The 18,850-nt window shown below is 39.8% G+C and overlaps 1 protein-coding gene across 3 annotated transcripts in view; it reads left to right on the top strand.

The window, feature by feature from the left end:
- Positions 1 to 2,919: 2,919 nt before the first annotated feature.
- Itch (itchy E3 ubiquitin protein ligase) overlaps positions 2,920 to 18,850 on the top strand; it is a 143,132-nt gene continuing 127,201 nt past the window's right edge. For 2 of the 3 annotated variants that reach the window (XM_005002727.3, XM_013150247.2), the window contains exons 1-2: positions 2,920 to 3,049; positions 7,971 to 8,047. The gene's annotated coding sequence lies outside the window, so the exon portion shown is untranslated. Of the gene's footprint in view, positions 3,050 to 7,970; positions 8,048 to 10,278; positions 10,372 to 18,850 lie in introns of all 3 variants that reach the window. The other variant, XM_063248490.1, reaches the window with a different exon arrangement.

The following is an 18,850-nucleotide window of genomic DNA, read 5'->3' as shown; positions in this document are numbered from 1 at the left end:
TTTTCTGAATCCCTATCTCACCAGAATGCTGGCCTGCAGATTAAACCGTTTCCTTTGACCAACTCTCATCTCCCAAGAATTAGCTTTCCAATGGCAAGCAGCCTGGAATGGCAAGTTGTTGACAGGACTGAATTTTTGATCCATATGTCTCTGAACTTTAAATTATTAAATCTTACTAGATACTGCTTCCCAGATCAGAGCAAGCTAATCCTATTGGTATTAGCAAGAAGTTTAGGATAGTGTGGTCCTGTGGTTCTCAAAACGTAATCCCTTAGAATTGGCATCACCTGGGAACTTTTTTTTTATTTTCATGTTTTTGAGACAGGGTCTTGCTATGCAGTTCAGGCTGGCCTTGGGCTCATTTTGTAGCCCAGTGTGGTCTCAAATTTGCAGCAATCCTCTTGGCCAACCCTCTGAGCCACCACGCCCAGTTTACCTGGGAATTTTTAGAAATGTTTATTGAGACCTATCATAGTCCTTCCTCAGAAATTATGGAGGTGGGACTGGGGTTGTAGCTCTGTGTTACATTGTGTGACTAATATGACCAAGTCCCTGGATTCAGTCCCCAACCTGAGTGGGGTGGAGGGGCAGAAGGGGGAAGAGGAAAGGAGAGGGAAGTGGAGTGGGGTAAGAGGGAGAGGGAGGAGCTGGGGGGGAGGGGAGAAAGGGAGGGGGGGTCAGGGAGAGAGGGGGAGGAGGCGGAGGGACAGAGGGAGGGAGGGAAAGAGAGATTGATGATTGATTCTTCTTGGAGAGGAGGCTGGGAGTGTAGTTTAGTGCCTAGCATGTATGAAGCCCTAATTTTGATCTCCAGCACCAAGAAAAAAAATTCTGGTGCCAATTTCTGACATTCTGAGTTTTAAAAAGCCCTCTAGGTGATATTAATGCATTCTACAGTTTGAGATTCTTTGGCATGTAGTAGGAGATGCATTTGTTTTTGGAACAAAATGAGTCTATTCAAAACATGTTTGTTGCCAGACATTGTGGCACATGCCTGTAATCTCAGCAGTCTGGGAAGCTGAGGCAGGAGGACTGCAAACTTGAGCCCCACTTGGGTGTTTTTACAGTTTAGTGAGTTAGCCAGACTGTATCTCAAAAAAAAAAAAAAAGATAAAAATAACAACAACAAAGAACACCCAGTGGGAAGGGCCCTGGGTTCCATCCCCTGTACTACAAAAATACATAAATAAAAAGTGAAGTTTACTGAAAACTTTAATTTTTTTTTTTTGGTGGTGATGGTACTGGGGATGGAGACCATCAGTACTTTATCACTGACCTCCACCCCCAGCCCTTTTTATCTTTTATTTTGAGGCAGTCTCACTAAACTGCCCAGACTGGCCTTGAACTTTTGATCCTCTTGCCTGAGCTTTCTGAGTAGCTCAGTGGTACATACAAGCTTCTTGGTTCAATCCCTGATACTAAAGACAGTTCTCAAGCTCTATTCCAAAAACAGTGAATCAGAAACTCTGGGAATGGAGTCTAGCAATCTATGGTTTAACAAACCTTCCAGGTGATTTTGATAAGAACTAAATTTTGAAAACCATTGCCCTAAAGAATCAGAATTGAATAAGAGCCTAAGGAATCTGAATTTATAGTGAGCTTTTCTGAGGCATAATATAGGGTAGAAACTGACACAGTAGCTTGGAAAGAACTTTAAAAGTGTAAAAGTCAATTTCCAGATGGTAAAATATTATTTTACTTCAGAGGAAACAGGCCGAACAATAATAGCAAAGGTCACTAATTACTGAGTTCTTAGTCGTGCCTCTGAGTCACTCTGTTCGTAATCTATTAATTCTCACAAACAGTTGGTGAAGGAGTTTAGAAGGATGGACTCTGAAGCAACTGCTTGAGTTCTTATCCAGCCTGCAGCTTGATTTATGTATTTGGTTTTTTGTTTTTTTTTTTTGGCTTTTTCCTTTTTATCGGTACCAGGGATCGAACTCACGACTGCCTGCTTGCAAGGCAGGCACTTATGCCGCTGAGCTAAATCCCCAGTCCCTGGTTTATGTATTTGTAAGATGTGGATAATAATGGTGTTCTCTTAGGTTTGTTGTGAGGATTGCAGGCGCCTACCCTTCAGCTCTTAGACGTTGGCAGCATTAAATTGTTGTCATCATCCTCAAGAACACCTGCCAGCCTGGCATGGTGGTGCCCACTTGTAATCCCAGCATTCCAGAGGCAGGAGAGTTGCGCTGAGTTCGAGGCCAGCCCTGGGCTGTGAAGACAATTCAAGGCCTGCCTGGATTGCACAGTGACACCCTGTCTCAAAAAAATATCAAAGTGAGGGTGGGGAGGAAAGGAAGAAGGAACAACAACAGACCAAAACCAAAACAAAAAACCACTCTGTTAAAAAAAGTGGGGAAGAGAGAATTTAAACCCCATTTGTGTAACTCTGAAGTGTGCATTTGGGGTGGAGGGAAGCAGGGTCTTATTATATAGTTGAGGCTGGTCTTGGACTCACAGTGTAGCCCTGCCTGGCCTCAAATTTATGGAGATCCTCCTGCTTCAGCCTCCCAAGCGCTGAGATTACAGAAGTAAGCCAACATGCCCAGCTGAAGTGTGTATTTTTAAGGATTATAATCCATTAGTTCTCAAATTATAATTCTCGCTGTCGGTAGCATCACCAGAGAATTTGCTAAAAGTTCAAAGTATGAGGACTACCCCCAATCCCATATTTACTGAATTAGAAATTTTGGGGGAGATTCAGCAGTTTAAGTTTCAAGAAGCCCTTCAGGTGACTGTGTTGCACATTAAAGTTTGGGGACCACAGCTAAGCCCTAGAGGCCTTGGTGGGCCGGGAGTTAAAAACAAAGAGAAGCCCGCAGGTGCTTGCTGTGGGCACGTCGATGTCCTTCTCACCTGGAGGTGAGGAAAACTCGGATTTAGCTGGCAGGTGCGCAAGGCCTGCCGGGGTTCGTAGTCTGAACGGCTGCTGAGTGGCGACGCCTGCGCACTGGCCGCTTACTTGCTCTAGTCGCTGTGCTCCGGGCTCGGGACCGGCTGCCATCTTAGTCGAGGGACTGAGCAGTCGCCGCCGCCCCGAGTCCCGGTAAACACTCGCGGGCGGATGGAGGGCAGCGCTGGGCTAGGGAAGGAGCCTGGATGAGAGTGGCCGGGGAGGACGCGGGGGTAGAGGAATGCGGCTCGTGAGTCGGGACCGCAGAGCCGTGGCTGCTGCCTCCCTCACAGCCGCTGCCTGTGGGGGCGCCGGGATCTCGGGTAGTGCCCGGCCCGGCGACGAGGGGTGGGTCTCCAGGACGCACGGAGCGGCCACTGCCTGCTAAAGGCGACCCTCGCCCGTCGTCTCCCTGGATTGTGACGCTGCTGAGCCACGGCGGGCGTGGGCAGCGTCTGGCCCCGCGTCCCAGCCGCACTCGGGGCCACTGTGCCGCCGTCCGGCCTGCGCGCGGGGTCCGGCGGCCGCGGCCGGGCCGGCGACGTGGCCCCGAGGGGTGGCGCTGGGCCCACCTGCCTCCGGGCTGGCCTTGCAGAGTTTCGGAGCCCGCACTCGCGTGGCCCTGCACGGCGACTGCCCCTCTCCTGCCGTCCCCTGGCGCCTCTGTCCATTGTCCCCCCGCGTGGTGGTCCTGGCCGGCCCCCTCCTCGGCGCGGCCGCACCCCCGGGCGGCGCTGGCTTGTGCAGACGTGGAGCTGTCACTGCCCTTCCTCCCGAGTGTCCTTTTCTGTAGCAGGGAAAAGCTAAAAGTAGCCGTGACTACTGAAAGTGGCCAAACATGATGAGCATGACTTGTAAACGGAGAACTCAAGTTTTAAGACTTGGTTCCTGGCCTCGACCTTCTGAAAGACAAGGAAACTGGGGTCCCTGCGCCCGAGGTAGACGTCAGGCCTAAAGTTAGTTGGGAATGCTGGCTAGGTGAACTTGCACAGCACCCTAAATTCCTAGTTTCCCAGTAACTTTCCGGTTTTCTTATTACCTTTTTTTTTTTTTCTGTCTTTTTGAGACAGTGTCTCGCTGTGCAATTCAGGCTGGCCTTATGCTCACTTTGTAGCCCAGGCTGGTCTCGAACCTGCAACGATCTTCCTACCTCAGCCTCTACCACGGAAGGCAACTGCGGTTTTCTTGGCTGTTTGTATTCTAAGCTTCTTTCTTTTTCTGCCACTGTTGACAGCTTCGGTAAACTTGTTTTCAAGTGGGGTTTGGGTAAAAAGAATGAAATTTTTCTTTGAAGATTAGAGAACACAAATCAGACAAATTATCTTTGCGTTTAAGTAGTTTCTCCACGTATTTGTAACACTATTCCGTCTTAGGGAAGTATGTAAAGGCATTGTTTCCACTCTCAAAATTGGCAAAGGACTTGATTCTTATCTGAAATAGAGTTCTGGTGGCAGATTTGGTGAGAAACTGTACTGTGTAGTCACAGGTTTACTCTAGTTGTATTTCTTTTATCTCTCAGATTCTTTTTTTGAACAGTGAATGTCCATTTTTGGGAGTGTTAAGTCCAAAAGGAGTTAATTTGTTTTCAGAGTACGTGAATGAGTGTGATATAAAATAAAAAATAAGTACAGAGTATTTTTTCATTGTATTCTGTAAAATTGTACCTTTTTTCGGGGGGAAGAGTGGTTAGGGTCTTGCTATGTAGCCCAGGCCTGCCTTAAATTCTGGATCCTCCTACCAGAGGGTCTGAGTGCTGGGATTACAGACATGTGCTATGTGCTCAGCTGCATCATCTTCACATTTTCTGGGAGAGAGACCATCTTATGGTTCATAAATTTGACCATTACAACTGTAAAGAGAACTTTTAAAAGTTGCAGAGTCTCATTTCTGGGATTGATCAGTCAAAGTTTGCTGCTCCCAATTTATTTTTAAAACATGCTACAGATAATTCTATGGTTGGGCTAGGGGTATAGGGCCATAGCATAGTGCCTGCTTGGTGAGTGTAAGATACTAAGTTCGATTTCTGGTACTCCCCTGCTCCCATATGATGGCGTTGGAAACCACTGAGGAAAATACAATACTGTGAATATACCAAGGATAGTTCAGAAAGCTTTGAGACCAAAAAGAGGAAGTAGCTTCTTTGTGTTTTTGTCAGAGGAGGAGGCAGGATTTGCCTGTGGTTTTAGATGATTTTAGATATGACTTTAGGTGATTAGTTGGAATGTGACAGAGATGGGGAAAGTGAAGGACAGGGTAGGCAGAAGAAACATCTTTGCTATGGGTAAGTTCAGAGGACTGAGAGGAAAGGAGTTCATGGAATAGAGAGGCAAAGGAAACCATTATGGGACATAAGAAGGATAAAAGGGAGCCCGTCCTGGTGGCTCAAACCTATAATCCCAGCATTTGAGAAGCTGAGGCAGGAGAATCCTTGCAGTTCGAGACCAGCCTGGGCTACAAAGTGAGCTCAAGGCCAGCCTGAACTGCATAGAGAGACCCTGTCTCAAAAAGACAAAAAAAAAAAAAAAAAAAAAAAAAGGAAACAACTGTGAAGAATTCTAAGCATAATGCTAAAATTTTAAAATTTCATTTTGTTAGATAGGGATGTGATGTGAATACATGGCATTAGTAATAAGATTGAAAGGGCAGGGGCTGGGGATTTAGCTCAGTGGCATAAGCGCCTGCCTTGCAAGCAGGCAGTCGTGAGTTCGATCCCTGGTACCGATAAAAACGAATTAAAAAAAAAAAAAAAAGAATGAAAGGGCAGAAGCGTGGCTGTTGCAGAATGCTTGGTGAGAAGTAACAAAACTTGACCTTGGGTCTGGGATGATCAAAGGATTGTTGTTTTTTTATATGGGGAATCGAACTTGCCACTTTGTGCTTGCCAGGCAGGTGCTGTGCCACTGAGCTAAATCCCCAGCCTCTTTTTTTGTCTTTTTGAGACAGGGTCTCGCAGTTCAGGCTGTCGGTGAGCTCACTTTGTAGCCTAGGCTGGTCTTGAACTTGCAACAGTCCTACTACCTCAGCCTCTGGAGTGCTGGGATTACAAGCATAAGCCACCACGCCTGGTTTAGATATAGCTCTTTAATACTGTAGTTGTATTGTTATATTTTTGGATGTGAAGTTTTTTTAAACAGTCTGAATAAAGGACTTTTCTATCAAAAAAACACATAGCAAACCTCAAATAATATTTTAATATATAAATATATAAATAACATTGTGTATGTTAATAGTATCAGAATGAATTGTTCATTTGCATATTTAAGAAATTAGAATGAAAGGCTGGGGATATAGCTCAGCAGCATAAGCACCTGCCTAGCAAGTGCAAGGTTGTGAGTTTGATTCCCAGTACCAAAAAAGAAAGAAAGAAATTAGAATGAAATGGATCAGGGACAGTTTGGAAGAGAACTTAGGAGTTTGAACTGAAACTCATGATGTTGACAGTATTGATAATAGGTTTGTTAGAAATTTCTGTTGTCCAGCGGTATAAACTTGAATTTTGAGTTTTATGGTAAATGGATTTTGGTTTATAGGCCAATTCTGATTGGAAAACTGAGAACACTGTGTTAAGAAGGATTCTAGCTGCATTTGTTTTGTGGGACAGCGTTTTATGATTAATTAGTAATAACTCCAGTGGACTGCACCTCCTGTAATATGTCTGGTGTAGGTGGTATGTATTTGCTGGGTGTATACTATACTGCCCTTTTAGTTTTTTTTTTTTTGTTTGTTTAAAAAGAAAAATTTGCTCAGTGCAGTAGTGCACACTTGTAATCCCAGCTACTAGGAAGGTTGAAACAGGATCCCAAGTTTAAAGCCATCATGGGCTTGATGTCCTGAGTTTAATCCTTAATATTGGGAGGAAAAGCACATTTCAGAAAATAATTGGGGTGGAGGGGAGAGTATTTTATATAAAACTAGTTAAAGAGTTAGAGCTAGAATTAAAATCAGTCAAGTTACCAAAGTGAATGTGTACTTAAAGAACTTACAATACTAGAACAGGGGAAAACAGTTATTGTATATTGTATTTCTAGCCTGTGCCTATTGATTGTTTAGGTAAGATTTAATGACATCTTTGGCCTCGAAGTTTTGTTCATTCTTGTTTAAGAAATTTGTAGTAAAAATGGCATGGAGTACATCCTTATAATTTCAGCACTCTGGGACTCTGAGGCAGGAGAATCAGTTAAGCCCAGCCAGCCTTGGGCAATTTAGACTTTATCTAAAAAAAAAAAAAAAAAAAAAAAAAGAACTAGGGATGTATCTTTGAAGGCTCTGGGTTCAATCCTCAGTACTAGGGCAATTTTTTTTAAAAAATGTGTATTAGTATTGATCAAAATTGCCATCTTTCCCCACCACTTTCTTGATTTTGTTTATATGAATAAAGACAGAAAGCATATAGCTTTTTTGTTTTTGTGTTTTGTATGTGTGCGTTTTGGTAGTACCTAGTTAAATTCTGAACTTACAATAAGCATTTGGTAAAGCCATGTTGATTCCGTAGCTGTAAATGACACTGGCTTTGAGTCAATATTAAATAAATCAGCAAGGGGAGTCGTAGAACTGAATTGCAGCTTTCTCTTTATCAGCTAAAAATGTTAAGTTAGAAACCATCCTTATAACTAGAGGCAGTTAACCAGAAGGTCTTCTGCCCCTTCCTTCTCTGCTGTGTCAGGCACTGTCCTTGGAACACTGCTGCTAGCTCAAATCTTTTCAGAACTGATTATATCCAGAACCTTGGAGTCCTTTTTCTTTTCCTGTTCCTAGGAGTCTCCCAAGTTGCAGGGAATGTCCTTGGAGTGACCTATATTGGCAGAATGTATGGCTGGCCATTCTCATTTTGCCACATGTCCATCATACCCAAGTGGGTACCTCCCCATATTATGTATAAATCATTTTATCCTAAGCTCTTTTATCTTGCCTACTCCTTCAAAAATTACCCCATGATAGTTTTTTTAAAAAGATCTTGTGCTGGAGGAAAAACAAAACCAAACCTTATTCTGTGAGATTTCCAAGGTTGTTATAGACCTGATGTGTTTAAACACCATAGGAAAACTATGTTAATGGACCCTCCTTTTCTTCTCAGGTAACATGCATTTCACAGTGGCCTTCTGGAGACAACGCCTTAACCCAAAGAAGTGACTTGAACAGTGAGAACTTCAGGTATGGTTACATTCCTCTGAGACAGATTTGGGGACAGGGTAGTACAGAGGGCAAGGCCTGGTCATATAACTGCTGTGTGGAAGTGTGGGGAGAGTAATATTGTTGCTAACTATATCATTTGATTGGGGAAATAGGCAGTGTCCTCTTGGATCTGAATCCAAAAACCTTCTTTGCAAGGACTAGCCTATATTGTCTCAATTTGGATTCTCTGACTTTATGATTTTTATATAACTCCTTATATATATGCACTTCCTACTCGTGCTGTTTTATATGTAATTCTCTGTAAACTTGTTCAGACATGAAAATATGTATGTGTTAAGAAGTAGAGGAATTTAAAAAAAAAAGAAGTAGAGGAATTAAAAAGAGGGCAGCACAGAGTGGTAGAACAGATCAGAAAGCAAACATCTAGGTTCTTACTTGATTTTTGTTACTGACAAGCCATATGACTTTTGGCTGCTTATTTGGTCTTATTGGGCCTTAGTTTATATTTCTTTAGCATAGGTATGTTGATTCTTACTTGCCTCCCTGGCATTGTTAGAACCAAATAAAATAATACATACTAGGAATATAGCTCAGCGGCAAAGTGCCTGCCTGGCAAGCATGAGGTTGTGAGTTTGATTTCTGGTACCAAATTAAAAAAAAAAAAATACTAAAGCTTTAGGAAAGAAAATGGGTCCATGATTTAAGACACAGAAGATCCACAAAATGGGAGAAGTGGCAATATATTTTATTAACAAGTCAAGAGGGAGACGAGACAGACTATTGGTTAAGAAAATAAGTAGAATATAAAGTCAGGCAGAAAAAGAATAGGGAGTGAATGAAGTAGAGGAGGTGAATTGTTACGAAAGAAAACTGAATAGGACGAGACAGTTAAAATAGAACTACCATAAGATCCAGCAATCTCACTTTTGAGTATATAGCCAAAGGAAAAAAAAATTACTATCTTAAAGAAATACCTATACTTCTGTGTTCCTTACAGTCTTGGTCTGTCTCTATACTGCAGACTCTATACTGCCTTCCGCACTAAATTCTGGAGCCCTACCATACAGGATAATAGCTATAGTTGATAGTTAAGTATACTTGAAATTCACTAAGAGTAGAAGATTGTGAGAATCACTACAAAAGTAACTATAGTGATGGATATGGTAATTGGCTTGATTTTTTTTTTTTTTTTTTTAAATCACATTTCAGGTAGTATACATATATCAAAGCATCACATTATATACCTTGAATATATAGAATTTTGTTTATTTATTTTACTGGGAGTTGAACTCAGGACCTTGTGCTTGACAAGTGGGCACTGTGCTGCTGGGCTATATCCCCAGCCCTAGAATTTTGTCAATTATTCTTAAGTAAAGCTGGAAAAGGGGGTTTTAAAAATGAAGAGTGGTTCTCATCTAACCTGACCTTGAGACTATCATCATCATCACCTCCTTTGACATACTCATTCAAACTTAGGTTCTTGTTATTACTGTAAATATCATCATCATCATCATCATCATTGTTATTTTTTTTTTGAGATAAGATCTTGCTATGCAGTTCAGGCTGGGCTTGAACTCACTATGTAGCCAGGGCTGGCCTTGAACTCACTGTGATCCTCCTGCCTCAGCCTCCCCAGTACTGGGATTATAGACATATGCTACTATGCCTGGCCATAATCTTTACTTTTTACTTTGTTCATCTTTACTTTACTTTGTTCATCTTTTGAACTTTGAGTCTGTATTTTTGTTAATTGCTCAATAAATGCTTGAGGTAGTCATGTGATTTGTTTATTGTGGTGCCCTATTTGTTATCAAATGAATGCGTAATCTGTTCTTTTTGAAAATTATGGAGAGGAGGTGGTGGAGTGATTTGTGAGAGATACTACAAAAAAAATAAGAGTTAAGAGAAGGAGAGTTACATGAGATGGTAAGAGGAAGAAGTCTCAGATGACAGGAAAAAACATGAAAGTGTAGAGAAAAAAATGGAAAACGAGATGGTATTATTGGCAGTAAAAAAGCAGCTTTTGGGGCTGGGGATTTAGCTCAGCGGCACAAGCACCTGCCTTGCAAGCAGGCAGTCGTGAGTTCGATCCCCAGTACCGATTAAAAATGAAAAAGACAAAAAAAAAAAAAAAAAAAAAATAAGGCAGCTTTCATCCCCCCTCCCTTTGTTTTGATGTCATTCCCAGGCTTTTAAACAATTTTTAATGTTTATTTTTGATTTTTTTGTTTTTGTTTTTTGTCTGGCAGAAAATTTGACTATGCTTTGGTCATGTCTTAAACCCTGCAGGAAACTGAGATTAAGGATGACAGACTAATTAATGTGGTGCAGAAAATTTCAAGGTAACTTAATGTACAGGCTGTAGCTGGGTACTACTTGGTACTTTTATTTTTATTTATTTTATTTATTTTTTGGTATCAGGGCTCAAACTTACAACCTTGCACTTGTCAGGCAAGCAGTTTATGTCACTGAGCTAAACCCCTGGCCCTACTGCTTGGTACTTTTAATAAGGTTTAAACTAAGAGATGGGAGCAAAAGCCCATTAAAAAGTTTTTAGTATCCAAAGAAAGAAAGAGCCTACTGAGTGGTTTCTAGAAGAGCAGGATTGCTAAGAAGATTAAAAAGGAGCTAAGTACTTTATATTAGGACAATAAGAAGAGTGACTTGAGGGCATCGTGGGAAACACTACCATCTCACCCTACACTCTACAAAAAAACACAAAAGACTGCTGTCAGAAGAACAGACTGTACTATTCTGGGCTGAAGAGGAAAATCTTTCCCAGAGTTCAGCCATCTAGGTACTCAGAAGCCTCTGTAATCATAAGGGGGTCCCTGCTATGGCTTGGGCTGGTAGCATACTTTGGTGTCATCCATGTGGTACTGGTTTTATAGGTGTGCTAGATGCAAGGGTTATGGGATCAAGGAATCTTCCACTCAGATTTCAGAAGACGGCCTGGCTGGCCCAAGCAGTGTGCACCTGAGAGGGCAGGGTAAGAGGTTGTGAGAGTGAAGCCAAAAGTACAGAGAGACCCCAGAAAAGTAGAGAAGCCAGGAATATGGAATGTCTGAGAAAAGCAGCAAGGAGTGACTAAAGCTAGCATAAGAGAGAAGCTGTAAAGGCTACAGCCATCAGGACTCCTATAGGGATGGGCCTATCCAAATCTTTGCAAATTCATATTATCACAGCTTGCCCTGTTGAGTTTTGGTCTTGCTTTAGTCCCATTGATTTTTATCTTCCTCTTCCCACCTTTTGGAATGAGAATGTTTACCCTGTGCCTTTTTATGTCAGCAGTGTTTAATGTTCTTTTGATTTTTACAGGGACCCGCAACTAAGAATTTGCTTTAAGTGTCAGAGGAGGCTTTGGACTTGGACTTTTCAGCAGTGCTGGAACTGTTAGGACTTTATAAATTCTTTGGGTTTTTTTTTTTTGGGGGGGGTGGTCTCTTTTGAAGCAAGGTTTCACTATGAATCTCAGGACTGGCCTTGAACTCACTTTGTAGCCCAGGCTGGCTTCAAACTTGTAGTAACTCTCTTGCCTCAACCTCCTGAGTGCTGGGATTACAGGTGTGCCCCTACATCCAGATCCAGGATTTTGTAAATTCTTAAGAGATGTGCTAAAATGCATTTGGTACAAAAAGATACATGTGAGTCTTTTGTGGAGTCAGAGTTAGGATGTTATGGTATAGAGAGTGTCTCCCTCAAAGCCGCTTGTTCTTCTGGGGCTTTTGTAAGGGTGATGAATTGTGTGGATGCTATAGCTGATGTGATATTAGGAGATGGGACCTGGTCAGGGGAGGCAGGTTGATGGGAATGTGACCTGTGAGATTATGTCTCCCTGCCTGGCTCCTTCCTTCACTTTACTTCCTGGCTGTGTCAGTGTGAACAGCTTTGCTCTGTAAGATACTGCATGTACCATATAGTCAACCAGGGACTGAAAACATGGGCCAGAGTAAACCTCTCCTTGTTTAAGTTCCCAGTGTTGAGTATTTTGTCCCAGCTTTGAGGAAAGTGACAGAGACATGGAAACAGAAAGATAAGGTAGGATCACAAGTTTGAGGCTAGGTTGGGGAATTTAGTGTGACTCCATTCTAAAATAAAGAGTCAGAGTTGTACTTTAGTCAGGAGTGTGGTGCTGGCTTAGTACTCTTGAGGCCCTGCCCCTGGATTCATTTCCCTAGTACCACCACCACAAAAAAAAAAAAAAAAAAAAAAAAAAGGTAAAAATCACATTTGAAAATTCACCACGTTAGGGTCCACAATTCAGGGTTAATTCACCGTTACCCTGGGAGTGAGTACAGATCAAGTATGACCTGAATATTACAAGTTTTTTCTAAAGAAAAGCTGGATATCCGGATTTTGTAAGAAATACTTATTTTTAAATGTTAGTAATTTGTGAATTAATAGTTTAAACACTGGGCAAACAAGTTGCTACTATGGGCAAAATTTGTCTTGTGGGTTGCCACTTTGCAATGTCTCATCTGGGCTTCTCTTTAGGTAGCACAACTCATGTTCTCTGCTCCCACAAAGTTCTTTCCCATATAAAGATTTAAAATAGTTATAAACTGGGTATGGTGGCACGTGTCTGTAATCCCAACACTATATGAGTATGAAGCAGGGAGATAAAAAGTTCAAGCCTGTCCTGAAAATTTAGCAATTTAGTAAGAGCCTTTCTCAAAATGTAAAAAAGGCTGGAGATGTACTTTAGTGTGAAAGTATATCTGGCTTCTATCCCTAGGACCACCAAATTTAAAAAAACAAAAAACAAAAACAAAAAAACACCCAAAAAAGAAATAGTTCAAGTGTATGTCAGAGCAGTCTCTAGCTGAATGAGGTGTATGTAGAATAATTGTTAAAGAATAGAGCAGGAGGAAAATTATTTAAGACTAGGATTCAGAGCCAGGAATTTAGCTCAGTTGCATAAGCAACTGCCGGACAAGCATGAGGTTGCAAGTTCAATCCCTGGTACCAAAAAAAAAGACTAGGATTCAAAATGTGGAAAAGTGTAGATTCAGAAATGATTATCAGGTGATGGTAGTGCAGTAAATGGATTATTTGAAATGTAAAAGGGTTTTATTGAGAGTCTGGTAATAGAAGATTTGTGAAACTTCTGAAGAGACCAGTGTCTTGTTTTGGGGTAAACTTGAGATCCACTAGCTGGTGGGATGAAATGATTTTTTATGAAGATCTATTTGGCAAATTGACATCTACAGTAATTGAGTAGGGTTGAATTATCTTGAAGATAAAGTGGTGGCAGTGGGAATCAAAGGGACAAAAGCTTGTGTAAGAGATGCACTTGGAGAGAAACATTTGTGGTGTATGAAGAGGACCAACTATGAAAGCTTTTTCTCTTAACCACTCTTTTGTTTTGGATCCCTCTCCTGTTTTGAATCTTGCTTGATTCCTCAAACCTATAGCACCCTTGTTTTTTACTTTTGGTACCCGGGATCGAACTCATGACCTCGTGCTTGCCAGGCAGGTGCTTATACTGCTGAGCTAAATCCCTGGCCCCTGTAGCACCTTTCTTAATGATAGATCACGCATGTATTCTTATGACTTCCTGGCTTGCACAAGTAGAACAGGAAGAAAAGCAAAACCTGTATAAGGATATTTCATAACTTCCTTTTTTTCTAATAAATATACTTGGTGTTAAAAAAAAAAAAACCCAAAACTAAAGTAGTTTAACTGCTTATCTCATTTCTGTTCTCAGGTTTGTGGTGATCTGAACCTCTGATAGGTTTCATTATACTTTATTACATTTATATGTGGAATTTCTGTGTTTATCAAGATTGAGAAACACTGACAAATGGTTTACTTTCAGAAAAGATGTAGAATTTTGCTGCAGAAACTGGATACAATAATTCTTGATTCAGAATGTTTAAAGAAACTGATAAATGTGATACAGGGTAGAATGTGTTCTAATCTGATTGTGATTTTTTTTTAAGATTTTATTTTCATTAGACCTTTCATTCTGTTTATACTTTCTTAGGAAAAAATTTTTGACATACACAGGGGAAGTTTGGCCAACGTGTAAAATATCCTGGTTTCAAAGTCTTTTTAGCTAGTAAGCTGAATAATAATGTGTTAGGTACAGTCTACTACTACTACGAGTAACTGAGCCAGGCACAGTGACGCATACCTGAGCTCCTAGTACTTGTGAAGACTAAGGCAGGAAGATTCCAAGTTGAGCCAAGCCTGGGCAATTGAATGATTTGCGGGGACCCTGTGGTCTTCTGGGTTTGTAATACAATTTGAATAACAACAATGTTTTTTAACTCCTCCTAAGAAAAATGGGGTTTTCTTTGAAAAGTGTATTATACTCAGAAGCTGGGCACAATGATGCGTGCTTGTAATCCCTGCGGTCAGGAGGCTGAAGCAGGAGGATCACTGAGAGTATGAGGCCAGCCTAGGTTACAAAGTAACTTCAAGGGCAGTCTGAACCATATAGTGAAACCCTTCCTCAAAAGAAAAAAAAAGTGCATATACACTCAAACCCAGTATTAACTTTCAATTTAATAAGTCTTCATTAATATTTAGAATAGATTGAGAAAGTTTTCTAGAAGCACAAAAGTATAGTGGATGTCATGGTCTTAACGTTTTGAGAATTCATGTTATTTTTGGGGGAGTGGGTATCGTGAATCAAACTCATGACCTCACACTTACCAAGCAGAATTCATACATATTAAGAGATAGTCACAAATAGCAATTTCTTGAGAGCCAGGAAATTCAACTTTGTGTATAATTAAATTCTATAATTCTATGCAAGTATTGTTCAAAAATAAATATATGATAGCATATTGTATTTTTTGGTAACTGTCAAGTCCTTTAAACTTTAGCATATCTGAAAAGAACTTGAAATAGGAGTTAATATTACAGTGTCGCCAGAAAGCAGTTTGAGGAGATAGGGAAGAAGTTGTTTTCTGGAGTATTGGACATAGAGTTCAAAGCAGCAATTAACGTGGTAGTTAGATCCTGTTACCAGTTTCCTTAAACTCTTGTTTCATACTGTTAAACCTTACAAGTTGTAACTTTCTGTTTTTCTCTTTGAATAAGGTAATCATTTTTACCACGTACTATAGAATCTACACTGATGTTGTTGGTTGGAAAACAGTAAACTTGCAGTGATCTTTAATCATTGTGTGACATTTAGTGCCAGGGTACTGGTTTTGGGAAGAGGATAATTGTTCATACCTGTTATGGTAACTTTCACTAGTAAATAGGAAAGCAAATTTTCCTTTTCACAAATGGGTTTGAGTTTATTCCTGCTTCTTTTGCTGGGAAAAAGTTACAGAAACAAATATTTGCCTTCTACTTAAACCCAAAGAACTCCCATTCTGTCTGCTGCTACCTACAGTAGCCCACACACCATTATCGGCTTCTTTCCTAATGTTAGTAGAGAATAGCCTCTAAAAATCACTTCTTTTAGCTAGTTTATATTACTTTGGCTCTAGGGAACAAGATTTAATTTTTCAATCCAGAGAGACGATGTGGCTAGTTGCACACACAAGAACCATTACTAACTAGTACCTTGGTTCTACTGACAGCTGAATTAAAGCTATGGTCCATTTTTACAGTAGTTGCTAGTGGATAAACAGACTTTTCAAAACAGAATCCTTTGCTACAGAGTGTTTTTGGAATGTGGAGTAGCCTGGTCTTGAGGGACACTATTTAATATTTCTAGTTACCATTTACTACTGTATGTATTATGTATTTATTTATTTTGGTACTAGGAATTGAACTGATAACATTGCACTCAACAGATACACGCTGTACTTGTGTATATGGCCCGCCCATACTTCTGTATTTTAGTTAGGTTGAGAGTTCGACTTAATTGGGTTTTAGTTCTCTGCGAAGTCTTGTGTAGCTGTATGAATTCTGTACTGGCTACTTAGCAACCAGTTTTTCTCCTTAGTGGTTTTACATGTCTTCTGAAATGTCTTTTTGGTGACTTCTTTTAGGAAAATATAGGCCTGTATTATTTAAAGATTTTCTAAGTAAAAATGGGTATGATGTTTTAAAATTATGTTGGATATTTCTGAAAACAAATTCTATAATATCCTATTTAGTTTTTTGTAAATAGAATATGTATTCTAAAATAAGGCTACACTGTGTGTGGTGGTGTATTCCTGTAATCTCAGCACTTGGGAGGCTGAAGCAGGAGTATTGCTGCAAGTTCAAGGCCAGCCTGGGCTACATAATGAGCTCAAGGCCAGACTGTACCAGAAAGCAAGCTTCTATCTCAAAAATAAATAAATAAATAAATAATTAATTAAGATTTGACTCTGTTTTATTATTTCTTCTTCTTTTTTTTTTTTTTTTTTGTATTTTTGTATTTTTACCAGTACCAGGGATCGAACTCATGACCACACGCTTGCAAGACAGGCACTTATGCCACTGAGCTAAATCCCCAGCCCTTGACTCTGTTTTAAAGTTCTTTGTAGCTGACAGATTTATAGGTAATAGGTTATATTAGATTTATATTCATATTGATATGGTCATTGATTTTATCACAGTAGTTTACTAGGTAAAGATACTACACAATACTGTACATGATTGTGAAGGGTTTAAAAAAATCACATAAAGCTAGGCTTAGTGGCACATACCTGTAATCTTAGCATTTGAAAGGCTGAAGTGGGAGGATCACTTCAAATCTATTCTGGGTTACAAGTGAGCTGAGAGATAGCCTGAACTGCATGCCAAGGTCCTGTTTCAAAAATAAAAACAAAACTCATGTGTAAAACATTTTTTTTCCCCTATGAGAAACTAATTCAGAATGCGTCCATCTTTGTATTTTATGAATATTGAAGTTATGAAATGGAGGGATATTTGAAGTTCAGTTTAAAAATTCACTGTAATGGGCTGGGGAATTAGCGCAGTGGAATAAGCACCTGCCTGATAAGCTCAAGGTCATTAATTCAATTCCCTGGCACCCCCAAATAAATAAATAAATAAATAAATAAATTTTAAAAATAAAAAAATTCAGTGTAGGCTTGGAATATAGCTTAGTGGCATACTGCCTGCTTGGCAAGCATGATATGGTAAGCTCGATTCCAGTACCAAAAAAAAAAAAAAAATTCAGTGTAAAGAAGGACCATGTAAAAGGTGAATAGACTATAAAAATGAAAGGGATCTGGAAAAGATAGGTTAATTTGGCATTGAGATATGAGGTAGAATGGAGGTAGAGGAAAACTGTCAGTCGTGGTGTCCCACATCTGTAATCTGGGCCACAAAGTGAGCTCGGCCATTCTGAAATGCATAGTGAGACCCTGTCTCAAAAAAACCAAAAAACAAAACAAAGCACTGAAGAGGAAGATACAATCTTGAAGAGATCTTTCCAAGATACAGAGGAAATACAAGATCAGGTTTTTTAAAAATTGTACAAACTAGATTAACAGCTTTTTTGTCATTGAATTGAGAATGTTCTTTTTTGGAATCAGGTTTATTGAGATGTATTTTATGTAGTAAAAATAATAAATTTACTTTTTATTTTTATTTATTTATTTTTTTTAGGTTTTTTTTTTTGTCTTTTTCGTTTTTATCGGTACCAGGGATCGAACTCACGACTGCCTGCTTACAAGGCAGGCGCTTATGCCACTGAGCTAAATCCCCAGCCCCAAAAATAAATTTACTTTTTAGATAGTAAAAATTTAATTTCTTTTTTTCTGTTTTGGTTTTTTTGGAGGCAGGATTTCACTGTATAGCTCAGGCTGGCCTCAAGGTCCTGGCAATCCTCCAGCCTCACCTCCCAAGTGCTAGGAATGCAGGTGAGGCCCACCATACCCAACAACATAGTAAGAAATTTCAGGCATACAATTCTTTGAATTTTGACAAACGTATACAATCTTTACTTCAGCTCTTTTGCACTTTTAAACTCTTTAGGAAACTGATGTATTTTCTATCCTAGTATTGCATTTTTTTGGTACCAGGAATTGAACTCATGACCTCAAAGTTACCAGGCAGGCACTGTGCCCCTTAGCTACATCGTTGGCCTGCCTTTTTTAAAAAAGAGTGTTATATAGAGTTACAGAGTGTGTAGGCTTGCTAATGCTGCCATTAACAAGTCATCACAAACTGGGTGTTTTAAAACAACAGAAATTTACTTTTTTAGTTTAGGAGCCAGAAGTCTCCAATACCATCTCTTCATAACTTTCAGAGAGAGTTTATTCTGTGCCTATCTCCTACTTTCTGGTGATTTCCAGCAGTAATTAGTATTCTTGGCTTGTATGTACATTTCTCCAGTCTTCATGAGCTAACCTTCCTATGTGCTATTGCATCATCTTTATGCATGTCCTAATTTTCTTATACTGTAGTCACCATTTGTTAGATTACTGCCCAGTATAATCAAGTATGACCTCATTTTGATTACATCTGCAAAGACCTAGTGTTATGGTTAATTTTCATTGCCAGTTGATTGGATTGAAAAACGCCTAGAAAACTAATAGTGTGCTTCATCTGAAATAAAGAATATATGTGTGTGTATGATAGTTATGCTACTGATTTCTCAGAATTCATTAAAAAGATTTGTGCTAGTTTTGTTCAGATAATTAAATGTAGATATCTTGTACTCTGAGTAACTGATTTGAAGATAATAATGTGCAATTTGTTAACCCCAGTTATTATGTTTTGAAATTTTGTTTTTTCTCTTTAAAATAAAATAGATTTGGAAAGATTTTTTATTTTTTTAAAAGTGTGCTTCAGGTTTTGCCTGAGTATGTTTCTTGAGATGATTGGTGGGACCATCCAGTAGGTTAGGGGTCCTGATGGAATAAAAGATCTCTCTTCCATCTCTCTTTGTCTTCCCTCCTTCTCCCTTTCCTATCTTTC

This window comes from Cavia porcellus, unplaced genomic scaffold (assembly GCF_034190915.1).
Source record: "Cavia porcellus strain 051 isolate PalLab524CR breed Dunkin Hartley unplaced genomic scaffold, mCavPor4.1 scaffold_5, whole genome shotgun sequence".
NCBI classification, from domain to species: Eukaryota; Metazoa; Chordata; class Mammalia; order Rodentia; family Caviidae; genus Cavia; species Cavia porcellus.
Note: the sequence above shows the minus strand (reverse complement) of the source record. Positions and strands in the feature narration are given on the sequence as shown.